This window comes from Dipodomys merriami, unplaced genomic scaffold (genome assembly GCF_024711535.1).
Source record: "Dipodomys merriami isolate MVZ:Mamm:240054 unplaced genomic scaffold, mDipMer1.0.p SCAF_15, whole genome shotgun sequence".
Lineage (NCBI taxonomy): Eukaryota > Metazoa > Chordata > Mammalia > Rodentia > Heteromyidae > Dipodomys > Dipodomys merriami.
The window spans coordinates 11,027,968-11,042,045 of NW_027202826.1; the positions used below are offsets into that span (position 1 = coordinate 11,027,968).

Here is a 14,078-nt window from a genome sequence, read left to right on the forward strand (position 1 = left end):
TGTGTTCCCACTTGAAGGTTTCCTGCTCAACAGGTTTCCTGGCATAAATGGCTCTTTATGATAAGTTGCCAAGAGATCCTTCTAAATGTACAGGAAACTGAAGTTCAGCTTTATTTGTGTGAGCCACAAGGGTGGTTCTGAAAGTTTATCCATATTAAATGAGAGCTACTTGTTATTCTGTTAATCCAAGGGAGACTATCAAAAAGGAAAGGGGAATTAGTCCCAGTCTGTGAGCTTTAATGTGTGTGCAGTTAATTCACTCGTGATGTCACAGCTGGGAATGCCAATGACAGTCTGACAAAACTACCTCAAAAACCAAGAGCACAATTTGGGAGCTGGGGTGAGCCAAGTGAGGCTGTCCATGAGCATGGTCTGTCAAAAACTTTGTGCAGCTGTGGTTTATCTATGATTTCCTGACGTACAGAAAGGTAGAAGCAAAATCAGATACCATTTTGTTTTTCTTAAGAGTTAACTTTTCTCAGATGAGACTTTTCTCTCGTTTTTTTGCTTTTGGTATAGCGGGGGAGTGTACACCTAACTGGCATAGGGCCCAATGGAAGAAAACTGTCATCATGTAAACTTCCTGTCTTCAAGCTTTGATTACTGGCGTTCCACTAAAAGAAAAACAAACTCTCCCTGTAAAAAAAGGTGGAGGGGAGATGGAAGGTAAGTTTAATCCTGTTGCTCTTCTAAAACATTTTGGAATAATGTACCCTAGATAAATTATTTGTATATGCTAATTTACATTTGTTTCCCTCTAAATGATTTCTGATGTAGTCTACATTAAGGAAGTTCTTATGAAAACATATGTGGATAATTATAATTCATTCTCTAAGGAGTATATACTTACTCTGACTAGACATTTGGCTGAAAAAGACAGTGTATGATGCTTTTTACTCTGTATCTTTAGATCATAGTTTTAAAAAAATAGGAAGCTGGGCGCTGGTGGCTCACGCCTGTAATCCTAGCTACTCAGGAGGCTGAGATCTGAGGATCTCGGTTCAAAGCCAGCCCAGGCAGGAAAAACCGTGAGACTCCTATCTCCAATAAACCACCAGAAAACCGGAAGTGGCGCTGTAGCTCAAGTGGTAGAGCGCTCACCTTGAGCTGAAGAGCTGAGGGACAGCGCCCAGGCCCAGAGTTCAAGCCCCACAACCGACAAAAAATAAAATAAAAAATAAAAATAAAAAATAAAAAAATAGGAACAACTGAAAAAGTACGTGTTGATACTCAAGGGACTTTGCATTAGCTTTTTATTTATTATATTTATTATATGTCAGTCCTAGGCCTTGAACCCTTAGCTTTTGTGCTGAAGACTAGCACTCTACCTACCATTGGAGCCAAAACTCCACTTGTGGCTTTTTGGTTGTTAATTGGAGATAAGAGTCTCACAAACTTTCCTGCCTAGGCTGGCTTCAAACTGCATTCCATATCTCAGCTTTAGGATTACAGACTTGAGCCACTGCCCCACTTGCATCAGCTTTTTAGCAGCCATGATGACTATATTGTGATATAAGGGACTGGCATCACTAGGAAATGTGTGTTAATGCATTCAAGGTGAAAGGGAGACCATAGGTTCTGTAACTTCTCATCAGGTTAGCACCAGAACATTCATGCTTACTCATATGTATGGTAGAAAGCTGTTTGGTTTTTTTTGTTGTTTTTTGTTTTTCGGTCGTGGGGCTTGAACTCTGGGCCTGGGTGCTGTCCCTCAGCTCTTCAGTTCAAGACTAGCACTCTACCACATGAGCCACAGAGCCACTTCCTGTTTTCTGGTGGTTTATTGGAGATAAGAGTTTCACGGACTTTCCTGCCCGGGCTGTCTTTGAACCGTGATCCTCAGCTCTCAGCCTCCTGAGTAGCTAGGATTACAGGCATGAGCCACGGGTGCCTGGCTAGGAAAGCTGTTTTAAATAATGCAAAATATTATTACTGAAGCAGGAGGGAAGATCTATAGAGGCTCATGGGTTCAGAGAGTAGGTAGGAATCTGCCGTATCTCATTTTCCACAAAAGTGGCAATTAACTTTCCTCCTCCTCCCCCTCCCCCTCCCCCTCCTCCTCCTCCCAGAAGCCCCCCTCAAGTGCATGAAATAAACTAGGTTTATGTTTGGAAGTACAGACTTGGACAGTCTTCTGTTTGCTAGGAAAGATTACTGAAACTCAGCAGAGAAGAAGAAATAGTTCAAGATTCAGGACAAAAGGATAAATTCCATGTTGGAAATCATGTATTCACTAAACTAGAATTACACCCCACCTCACTTGTCCTCCTCAGTTTGTTTCTTGGTTGCTATATGAATGAGAAGTTAAGGCCGAAACAAAATACCAATTTTATTTTAGTTTTATTAGGATGGTTTCTTCTGTCTCAATCCTTTGCCCTATTCTCATAAATAAGCATATACTATCAATGTATCCTATTAGGATCTAGATGTCATAAGGACTTACCTGCTTTTACTATGGCATCATTTACTCTTAACAATGTAAGTCTTCTTAAACTATATTTGTTGGTAATTTTTATAACTAATTTTTAATCTAAAAGAATATTTAATGACAGCCAAGTTTTTTTTCCTAATTCAGACTTCTTAAGAGCTTAACTCTTTAAACCCAAAGAAGTAATAACTGTTTACAATATTCTTTTTCCTCACTCTATCCCACTGTCTCAGAGAAGAATAAGGGACATATGATTTCAAATGTCCCAACTAGTTAATATCCATAATAGAAATAACAAAGCTGGGCAATGTTTTGAGAATGAGTTTGAACCATGGCAATAGTTACTGTATAATCACCAGTTATCAAGGGAGGCTTTTCTGTTGTTTTTTAAGTGTGTAAGTTTGAGCCTTTAAGTATTTGCTGTATGACTAGTCAGCTACCGTGTTGACTTTCATCACCTGATTCTAAAACGTTAAAGAGGCCCAGCTGATCTTGAAGGTGAGTACCAGCAAATTCTCCTTGGAATGGAGTTGACCACCAGAGCAGACCTTGAATCCATTATCAGTATTTGCTTTGGTATGTGTCTTTTAAAAAATAATAAGGGTTTGTGGGGAGGGTGGCTTAATGTAGTGCTTGCCTGTATTTGTAAGGCCCTGAGTTAAATCCCCAATACCACAACAATAGAATCATCCTCTAAATATTTTTATTTTTCAATTTTCTTCTCTAAAAAAACTATTTTCTTCATGATACTTAGGTAAATTTCCCTCCAATTATGCCAGCCATAAAGCAAGAGAAATTAGTTAGAAAATGCAAACAGACAGCTTACTAGTCTGGCAAAAGAAAACTTTTTGTTTTTTAAAATTAGAGATCTTATTTGAACTCACAAAGGAAGAGTAAGTAAAGCATTAAAGCTTCATAACAAGCTTTGGTTCTACCTTACCTCTTTTTTCAAAAAAAACCCTCAATGACATAATAAGAAGGTGTTGTGCTGTCTTCAGGTTTTCAGGCTTTGGGAGCCACTATTTGTGCCCATGACCAGAGGGATTAAAACAAGCCTTTTCCCCCACAATACAAGTTGCCTCAGTCCAAGCTCCTCCAAACTTCCTTGCCAGTGGCCTCTACACTGACCTTGATTTATCCCTTCTAGGTAGAACTCTGCCCATTGGGTCTTTTTAGCCCATTCAGCTCATTTTTATGTGAATTCTTGTTCACTAGTAGTAAACTGGATTTGCCCGATTAATTAAGGAAAAACTTAAGTTGTGATTAACCTTTAATTTGTTGACTTTTCATTATTAATCTGGTGTTTTCCCCCATGTTGGCTTCTTCGGACTCATATATACTTCACTTGTAGAAGTAGTGTAACCAGCAGTGAGACACTGTCTTACCAAAGGGCGTGCTTGGTGTCTCCTTGATTGAAATCAAGAGTCCAGTCCCATCTCTCACATAGTCCTAAAAAAGTGGATGATCCAAACTACATGTTTTGTGTTGTTTAAGTTTTCGCAAGGAGGGCTGGGAAGGTGGCTCAGTGGTAGAGCACTTGCCTTGCATGCTCAAGGCCCTGGGTTCGATTCCTCAGCACCACATAAGAAAAAAGCCGGAAGTGGCACTGTGGCTCAAGTGGTAGAGTGCTAGCCTTGAGCTGAAGAGCTGAGGGACAGCGCCCAGGCCCAGAGTTCAGGCCCCACGACTGGACCCAAAAAAAAAAAAAAAGAAAAGTTTTCGCAAGGATTTGTCTTAGTATAACAGGGTAAAGTAGGGAGAAACAGAAAAAGAGAAAGGTAAACATTTCTTGCTTTTAGAATCTCAAATTCTTATAGCCTATCATTTTCTCAGGTTTCAGATTAGAGTTCAAAACAACAACAACAAAATCATTCCTCATTCCTCTTCTTCCCAAACCATGTGAGATCTGTTTTTCAGTCCCACACCAGTCTGCATTGCTTGGAGTCAAGCAGCAGCATGTCTTCTGAAATATTAACTGGCCTGTGCAAGCCCATAGTTCTTCAGTTCACCATAACATGTTAGGACACCTGGCTGTTGTCTTCGTGGTCTTATACCCTGCTTCAAGAACTTTATCTGGTGTGTTTCCTTCTGAACCACAGAAGTCTGTGAAAGAACAATACCATTTAGAGCATTTTCTAGCTTTCCTCATGTCTTAAGCATCAAAAGCACTCAGTGTTTTTGTTTTCTGTTTTGTTTTGTTTTGCCTTGTTCAGTCGTGAGGCCTGAACTCTGGGCCTAGGTGCTGTCCCTCAGCTCTTCAGCTCAAGGTTAGTGCCCTACCACTTAAGTCACAGCGCCACTTCTGTTTTTTTTTCTGCTTATATGGTGCTAAGGAATCCAACCCAGGGCCTCATGCATGCCAGGCAAACACTCTACCACTGAGCCACATTCCCAGCCTGCACTCAATGTTCTCGATGATAATTCACCTTGGCCTTTACTGACTTGAGACCCAAAGTTGTCATTTGCTGGTAAGGAGGATCACAAGTCTTCATGGTAGACCCATGGACTCTAACCACTGGCAGAATCTGGGAGTAGATACTGCTTGGATGAAGATGAGGAAGACAGCCCTGCCTTCACATGTTTAGGTCGAATAAGGAGAAAGTCTACCCAAATCATAGAATGGTTCTGGTGACACAGGAACCAGTGTGGAGAATATACTGTTGGTGGTTGGTGTGCGTGTGTGCGTGTGTGCGTGCGTGCGTGCGTGCGTGCATGCGTGTATGTGTGTGTGTGTGTGTGTGTGTGTGTGTGTGTGTGTGTTTCATGTTACTATCCTACTATAATTGCTTGGTCAGTAAAAATGGTCCTCCATCTGTGCTGCTCAGCTAGGTGGTACATTAATCAAATCTTAAACAGACTGAAGTTTCATTTCTTTGTAGAGTTTCAGTCTTAACACTTAATCCTCCACAAGCCAATCCAACATGGAATGTTTACATGTTTGGTTCCTATTTACCTGGTGGTACCAAGATGTAGTTGGGCAGGCCAAGTGACAGAATTCACCTAAACTTCCTAAAGGAGTCAGGAGAACTCTAGGTTAGATTTAGCCATCTACTGTATGACTCTTTCTTATAGGGCTTTAGTTCTATCCTTTAGGTCAGCCTAAATGTTAGCATATTCTAAAAAGAAAAGAAGTTAATAGCTACCCATTATTTTTAAGTCTTTGGATGCTAGCTATAGGTACATGAGGACAACAGTGCCTGACTCTCTCAGGACCACCTGGGGGAATCTTAGAATCTATAGGGATGTCTTCGTGAAACTTGAAAACAATTCTGGCTGGTAAGTCCTTTTGCACTATCAATTTTGGAGCTTAATGCAGAAGAAATTGGCATGACAAGAGAACACATTTTTAAAAATCCTTGTTTTCTCAAGAGCTTTGGCTAAAAGCATGTGATTTTTGTTAAAAATTCTGTATGCTATTGGAGAGGAGATGGAGGTTGAGTCATAATCTCCATGACCCCCTGTCTCCCTCAAGACTTCTCCAGCCTTCTCTGATTCCTTTAGGATACCTGTCCCCAGCCTCCATACAGAACAAAGGCCTTGACCCATCAAGTGACTTCTGTAGACCCTGTACCATAGCATGGAGATCACAAGCCCTCCCATTTCTTATGAGCTCTATCCAGAGATTAAGTTGAACCTGATTACGCCAGCAAACAAATGGCTGCCCTAGGAGGCTTAGTTTCTTATTGAGCAAAACTATATAGAAGGCATGCTTATAAAAGAATATAAAGCCAGACAAATCCTCGTAAAAGGAAGCATGTAGACAGGGATGACAATGTGTACACACATTGATACATAGCAAATGTGAGGTATCTTTGTGATCCCAAATTTAGGGTAAATAAGAATCTGTGGTGAGATTTTCAATGTTCCTAGAAAGTGATACTTCATTGTGTGTGTGTGTGTCCATCTGCAGCATAAAATTTGCACAGTATTGACATGTCTTATGTTTATGTGCATGCTATGCACTCCCCCTGAGTTCCCCTACATTTAAAACACACCTCAAGTGACATATCAGCCATCCACAGAAAGCCTGACATAAGGTCCCCGATTCAGAAATTCATTCAATTTTACCTATAAGAGCCGGGTGCCAGTGGCTCACACCTGTAATCCTAGCTACTCAGGAGGCTGAGATCTGAGGATCATGGTTCAAAGCCAGATCAGACAGGAAAGTCCATGAAATTCTTATGTCGAATAAACCACTAGAAAACTGGAAATGGAGCTGTGGTTCAAGTGGTAGAGCACTAGCCTTGAGCTGAAGAGCTCAAAAACAGCACCCAGGCCCAGAGTTCAAGCCTCACAACCAAAAGAAAAAAATGGAAAGAAAGAAAGGAAGGAAGGAAGGAAGGAAGGAAGGAAGGAAGGAAGGAAGGAAGGGAAGGAGGAAGGAAGGGAGAAAGAAAGAAAAAGAAGTGGGGAAATGGGGGAATGGATCAGTAGCTTGAAGTTGCTTGGAAATCAGCATCACTTCCAGAACAATTAAGTGAGAAATTATTTGCTCTTTTTTCTAACCTAGTCATGAGCAATTGCTACATTGTACAGATAAACTTTATTACCTAGCACACTCTTTAGTGTCTAACATACAAAAGTCCATCTTATGTGCAGAAATACACTAGATTAAATGGATTTATGAGTGTGAGAGAAACTTTCCCAGTTTCTAGGATTTAATACCACCTTTCTCTGATTAAATGCAGAGCGCTCTTTTTTTTTTTTTTTCTGGTAAGTTAGCAAGCTAGGAGAGAAGATGAAAGAGAAGTTTTTGCTTTAGTCCCAACACATCCTCTTCAATTTCGTAGTCTAGTCAGGTCCACAGAAGGTATAAACAGGGACTAACTGCAAATGCTGAGCATCTGATAGGAATTCTCTTTGTATACAAGGTTAATCAAAATTTGTCCAGTAGTAGAGCTGGGCATAGTGGCTCATATCTGTGATTCCAAATATTTAAGAGGAAGAGCTTGAGAAGGTCATGGTTCAAAGCCATTCTGGATGTGGTGGTGAGCACCGGTCATATCAGGAGGCCCAAGTAAGAGAGGTTAGTCTAGGCCAACCCAGATTTAAAAAAAAAAAAAAAAAGCTCTCCAAGTTGCTAAGTCACCAGCAGCTCCCTTTCTGCCACCTTTGTATACCCTACAAAGTTTAGCAGGATGTGCACAAAGTATTTATTCCCCGGGTGCACGGAGGGGCGGGGCGGGGGGGGGGGGTGGCAGAGAGAGACATGTGTATTGATTCAACGGGTTTGTTTGGGGACTGCTTATACTGTGTGCTTTAGGGTTTCGAATTACTGTTTGCCCTTCTAACTTCTCAGATGGGTAAACAGTTAGAAAACAGTTAAAACTGGTAGTAAAAGCAACTGGCAATCTGATCTGTTCTTTTAGCTCCCTTCTTTTCAGACTTGCAGTTGGTGATGGTTAAAGGAAAGTTATACTAAGCTGTCGTGTAATATTTTAACATCATTTCTGCTTAAGTTTGTGATGTTATACCAGTCAGACTGTACATTAATGATTCACATAAACCAGTTTCCTAAGCACTAAATTGATGTAAACTGAAAGGAGGCCTAGCTAAAGGTTTTCTGGGTGAAAATCTTCATCCAGAAAGTATTTCTTTCTCTTTTGTTCTTTCTTCAATCCTGATTCACACACATGAACACATGCATGTACACATGCATGCATGCATGCATGCATGCACACACCACAAAAGGAGAAAATGGGCACATTACTCTAAATATATACAGATGGTGGGGAACAAGGTCCTCCTCACTCCTAGGTGCTCTAAAAGAGTTGTTTTTCAGCTCTGCTCCATTTGGCCAATTATGTATTTATTGCAGATTTGCATCCGTAGTGTTAACAGCAATTCTATGGGTTTTATTTGTTGTGCAATTTCTTCCTTTTAGAGGAAACAATCTAGCAGTTTCTGTGAGCAATGGTTACAGCTAGAAGGTGGGTTTTTGAGTCTGCATTTGTCTGAGTCTGACTAGAGTTAGCTGTTTGTTTCTACAGATTCCAGCTTTAAGAGGCAAAGAATCTAAATCTCAACACTGAAAAACTGATCTGATCAGCTATATGTTTTTTAAAAGATAAACATTAAAAGATAAAGGAAAGCAAGCCTTAGTCTTTAAGGTAAAAGAGGGACAAGGAACAAGGAAGGAAGGGAGGGAAAGAGAAAGACAAAATCAGTTTGTTGCTTCATCCTGTGCCCCAAGGGGACTGATCTCAGCAAATGAGGACTTGCTAAAAAAAAAAAAAAAGAAAAAAAAGAAAAGAAAAAAAGGAAAAGAAAAAGAAAAAAAAATTATAAAGTTCTTTAGAATAGAGTTTGAAGTTTCATTCTTCTTGAGCTGAAGGCTTTGCTTAGTGGTTCCTAATAATACATTTAAATTTGATATAGAAGCAACTGCCAGCTTCTCATAGCAAGAAGAAAGAAAATGAATTGGGTAAAGGAAGCAGTTCATTCTAGAAAAAAACAAAAACAAAAACAGGCAGAGAGAGGAAGAGCAAGCCACAGGAGCAGGAAAGCAGAAGGACTGCACTCTGCAAGGCCCGGCACTGGCCCTCCACACTGCCCACTCTGTAACACACTCTGAGAGGTGGGCGTGCTTAGAAAGTGAGGCTGTACACACTGTGCTCAAGTCCACTGGCTGGGCTGACTTCCCCACGTTTGGTGTCAGGAGCCTCCCTGGCCTTCCCTGCTGGCTAGTAGTACATTTTGGGGATGCAGATATGCTGAACGCCTTTCTGAATAGTGTACACTTAGGTAAGATGAGGATGTGGTTACCAGTCCATTAGTAGATGAGGAAGATATTGTTTCCTAGATTTGCAATCTTAAGATCCAAACCATCAAGGTATGAACTCTTACTTGAGAATTGTGCTCTGTTTTGTCAACATTTGTGTGTGTGTGTGTGTGTGTGTGTGTGTGTGTGTGTGTGTGTGTGTGTGTGTGTCTTGAATTCAGGGCCTGGTGATATCCCTGAGATTTTTCACTCAAGGTCTAGCATTCTACCACTTGAGTCAAAGCTCTAGTTCTGACTTTTTTTCTTTCTTTCTTTCTTTTTTTTTTTTTTTTTTTTGTAGTGGTGGTTAGAGATAGGAGTGTCATGGACTTTCCTGTCCAGGCTTGTTTCAAATTTCAAGCCTGGGGGCTGGGAAGGTGGATCAGTGGTAGAGTGCCTGTCTTGCATGCATGAGGTGCTGGGTTTGATTCCTCAGCACCACATAAGCAGAAAAAGCCAAAGTAGCGCTGTGGCTCAAGTGATAGAGTGCTAGCCTTGAGCTGAAATGCTCAGGAACAGCACCCAGGCCCAGAGTTCAGGCCCCATGACCAACAAAAAAACAAAAACAAAACAAAACACTTTAATTCTCATCTCAGTCTCCTGGATGGCTAGGGTTACAGGCACAAGCCACCCATGCCTGGCTACATCATCAAGTACTTTTTGACCATCTCATTGTACAACACAAAAACTAAGTCAGAATAAGCATGACACATTTGGGGTCAATATGTCATACTGCTTAAGGGAAGCAGGGCACATCTGATGATGGGAGATGACAGCAAGATGCTCCCATTTTGTCAGGCTGAAGACGCACAGGTGAACCTTCAGGGTTTGAAATGATACGTAATGCAATGAAATTGACATAAAAACAGTCACCTGTGAAGAGAATTTCAGGATGGGTATAGGAAGAGCACTGCACTAGAAGGATTCAGTGTCTATCCTAAGTTCTCTAAACTAGAAAAACATAGGATTCCATGGGTTATTGTAAGATTCAAGATGTCTGATGCATAGCCAACAAAAAAATTAACATAGGTTCCCTTCCTCTAACTAGGATTAATGTGATGGCATGGAGTATAAAGTGTAGAAGTAAGGGCTATTAACTTGGGAAAGAGCAGCATATTTAGCAAACATCTGGGTATAAGAAGAGAGTGAACATAAAAACATTAAAAAAAATAAAGAGAAAGGGAGAGATGGAGACAGAGCAAGACTATCAAAGAAAAGCTGAGATTTCTAACTTGCACAATCAGCTCTTTGGTAAAGGAATGGGGGAAGTGTAGTCGTTTTAAGGGAAAGATGATGTGACTTGTGAATCTGGATTTGGTATATTACATGTGGATTCTAATACAGAGATGAAACCAGGAGGGGGGAGGGGTCTGTCATCTTCCTAGGAATAATTACCTGATTGTATTTTTCATCTTTTAGTTTAAAAAACAACAATAAACAACCACACACACACACATCAGGTTGAAGTCAGAAGGAATGCCCCAGGGTAAAAGTGGACAGTGGGCGACAATGCCTTGTAAGAGTCTTGTGACTGTCTCAGAGGAAAAGAAGGGTCAGCAGGGAAAGCCAGAGAAATGTAAGGAAAGCCTGTGACCCACCACTGCTGTCTCCAGATCAAAGGGACCAGGGGTGAGGCTGGGTCACCAGACTTGACCCCTCAAAAAGTTTTTTAAAAAATTAAGATGGGGGCTCAGTAAGCTGCCCAGGCTGGTCTCGAGTCCTTCCTGCCACCCCAGTGGAAGTAGCTCAACTAGGGGCACACCTGAAGGCCCCGATCAAAAGTAACAGATTTTAGGGCACATGCTCAGTACTGGACGGACAAGTGTGTGTTCTCAGGGCTGGCGGAGTGGGAAGAAAGCCGCTGCTGGATGCCACATCTGACAAGGCTGGGGACAGGAGTGCCTCACTTGTCACACACCCTGGTGCCTGCGCAGCTTGTGTTTTTGGATTAACCTTAGTTTCCTGAGCCTGGGACTGGCCTGGTGTTTTATGACATTTCCCTCTCCTTAGGGCTTTTTATGGTCTTTGGATACCCTGGGTCCCTTCCTCTTCCCCTCCCTCTCTCCCTCTCTTCCTCTCTCTAAATGTCAGAAATGGCCAAGAGATTGGCAGGCCCGGTTCTGGGTTTGGCTGGTTGGCCGGCCGGCTGGTTTGCACTCATCTGTTTGTCTTTTCCCATCCAAGGCTGGGATACCGCGGCGGCCAGGAGTGCTGTCCCGGGCCTGGAGGGGCTGAGGACCAGGCTGGGGGCGGCGCAAGTCTTCGGGGACCGAAGTCCGGAAGGTGTCGCCGGCTGCTCGGGGATCAGCCCGGCACAGGTAGGGTGCCTTCATCCCCGCAGAGGGCGCCGCCCCGCCCCGCCAGCCCAGCTCCCGGCAGCCGGTTTGTCGGGCGCTGACTTCACCGCGCCTGGCATCGCACGTCCCCTTCGGAAAAGCAGCGACGACACCCATTTCCCCTCCCCGCCTTCGCCGGGCTGCGTGGGCCTTGGCTTCTTTCTTTCTTCCTCTCCGGCTTTGCGTTACTAAAGCTCGTGGGTTGCGGTTACCCGCATCGAGATTGGGAAGAACAACGAGGGGGCGAGGGGGGGGGGACACATGTTCAGGGAGGTGCGGGACGGGGGTGGGGCCAGGCTTCGCCTGCGGGGCTGGGGCTGGGACAGCCTCTCCCCAGAGCCGCCCAGCGCTCCAGCGCCAGGCGAGTGCGGGCAGGGCGCGTGCGTGTGTGCGGGGTGCGCGCGTGTGCGCGGCGGGGGTGTCCGGGAGGCCGCCGCAGGGCTCCTTTGTGGGAGCCGGGCCCCGGGTCGGCCAGCCCCGCAGCTAGCGCCGGCGCCTCCCCTCGGTCGACCCCCTCGGGCGGTCGGCAAGCCCGGTCTCCCTCCGCCCTTCCGTGCCCGGACCCGCGCTAGCCTGGCTCTGGCGCGCCCCCCAAACCCCACGAGCAGGTGAAGGCGCGCGGCGGCGTGGCCGGGGGCGGCGGGCCGGGGATGCCGGCGGGGAGGAGGCCGGCCGGCGGGCGGCGGAGCAGGAAAGGGCGTGCTGCCCTTGGCGGCCGGCGGGAGCAGCCAGGTCCGCCGCATTGTTACCTGAGGCCGCGCCCCGCCCCGCCCTCCGCCCACCCGCGCCGCCCTGCCCCCTGCGCCCGGGAGACCGGGCCTGCAGTGACCGCGGGGAGACGGCGGCTGCGCGGCAGCGGGGAGCGCGGCGCGGCGGTGAGCGGGGACCGCGCGGCCCGGCCCCAAGCGGGGAGGGGGGGGGTCCGCGTCTAGCTCCTCCTCACCTGCGCTCTCCGCTCCCCACCCGGAGACTTTACCCCGGAGGCCCGGGCGGGCCGGACCCTGCGTGCGGGGCGGGCGGACGGTTGCACCCGGGTGGGCTGAGCTCCCTTTCCTCGGGTGGCTGCGTCCTGGCGGGCGGGGACTGCGGGAGTCCGCACGGACGCGCCGCCCGAGCCCTCGGTCGCCTTCCTGCCGCGGCCCGCGACCTCCCCCTGCGGCGGTGGGTGCGGGGCTGGCGGGGACCCGGCCGGGCGCTGCGCCCCGAGGCCCCGGTGCTCTGGACCGGGCACCCTCGCTCTGGAAGTTCGCGCCCTCAGTGGCACCGGCGAAGGAAGGAGCCGGTGGGCGGGCGGGCGGGCTGCCTTCAGCCTCGACGGCGGCCGGGTTACCGACAGCCCCCGCCGCCTAATCCCCGGACCCCGCGGGGAAGGCCCGCGGCTTCTCCCGCGGCTTCGCGGAGCACGGTGGGGTCTGAGCGGAGGTCCCGGAGCGGCCGCAGACCCGCTCCCGCCTCAAACACCCCGACGCCTCCCCTTCGTCCTCCCGACCCCAGCCGTGCATCTCGGCAGGAGGAGCGGGTGCGGGGTGTCAGCGCGGCGCGGAGGCGAGGCCCGGGGACCCCCCGGCGGGGGGAGCGCCGGGGAGGGCGGCGCGGCTGAGCCGGGACCGGCGGGTCCCATCCGCTCCCCGCGCCCGGGTCGGGCCTCTCTCCGCGCGCGCCCGTGCCTGGCGTCGGCGCCGGCCGGCTAGATAAGGTCGTCCGGGACCAGTCCCGGGCCGCGTGATCCGCGGCTCCGGGCCGGGCGCGGCGGGAGGCGGTAGAGCCGGTGAGTGGCTGGGCCCCCGCGGCGGGGTGCGGGGTTGGAGATGGTGAACGAGTGGCCGCTGCCAAAGGGGAAGACTTTGGCGGCGGAAACTACGTCCTCCGTGATTCGCAAGAAATCGGGTGTCGCCCTCCTCCCTCCCTGTCCGGCCGATCGGGGCTGGTCCGTGTGCATAGACCCCCCCCCCCGACTTCAGCCCTCCGTGACCCCCGCCCGCCGCTGGCCCAAGGGTGTCTGGACCCCAAAGCTTCCTTCCCTCCTCTGCGAGAGCGCTCATGGACACTTGGTGCTTTTTGACTTGTCTCCCTTTTGCTTGCTTTTGGGACGGAGAGAGGAGAAACTCGCAAAGGCGCGTGCAGAAGCCGCAGGCGTCTCCCTGGGCTCTGGGGGCCTCGCTCTCAAGCAGCTGCGAATGTTTACGAGGCGACAGATTAAACATGCTGTCTTGGAGTGCCAAGTTGTCAGCGCGGGTTCCACTGTGTGCTTGCACAGACAGCCTGTGTGTAACAGTCCAGGAAGGCTGGGAGTTAGGTGGTGGCAGTAGAAAGAGGGGGCTTTTCTTCAGTAGTTTGTGGAATGAGAGCAAAAAGGAAAGATCTCCCCTTCCTCCTTCTTCCCTCCTGCCTGCTGTGTTGCTCTCCTCTGCGCTCCACACCTGGCTTGCTCAGCCTCCAAAGCCCTGGACCAGCCCTTCCTGCCCTCCCCCCTCCCCCTGCCCCCATCAGTAGCACAAGTCAGGAACCTGAGGGAAAGCGTTATCTGGTATGGTTATTACTTTTGATTATTGTT

The 14,078-nt window shown here is 47.3% G+C and overlaps 1 protein-coding gene across 5 annotated transcripts in view; it reads left to right on the forward strand.

The window, feature by feature from the left end:
- The first annotated feature begins 236 nt into the window (after positions 1-236).
- The window catches only part of Fhdc1 (FH2 domain containing 1), a 53,702-nt gene continuing 39,860 nt past the window's right edge, over positions 237-14,078 (forward strand). Inside the window, exons 1-2 of one of the 5 annotated variants that reach the window (XM_070022219.1) lie at positions 237-666; positions 11,373-11,506. The gene's annotated coding sequence lies outside the window, so the exon portion shown is untranslated. The other 4 variants (XM_070022220.1, XM_070022222.1, XM_070022221.1 and 1 more) reach the window with 4 other exon arrangements.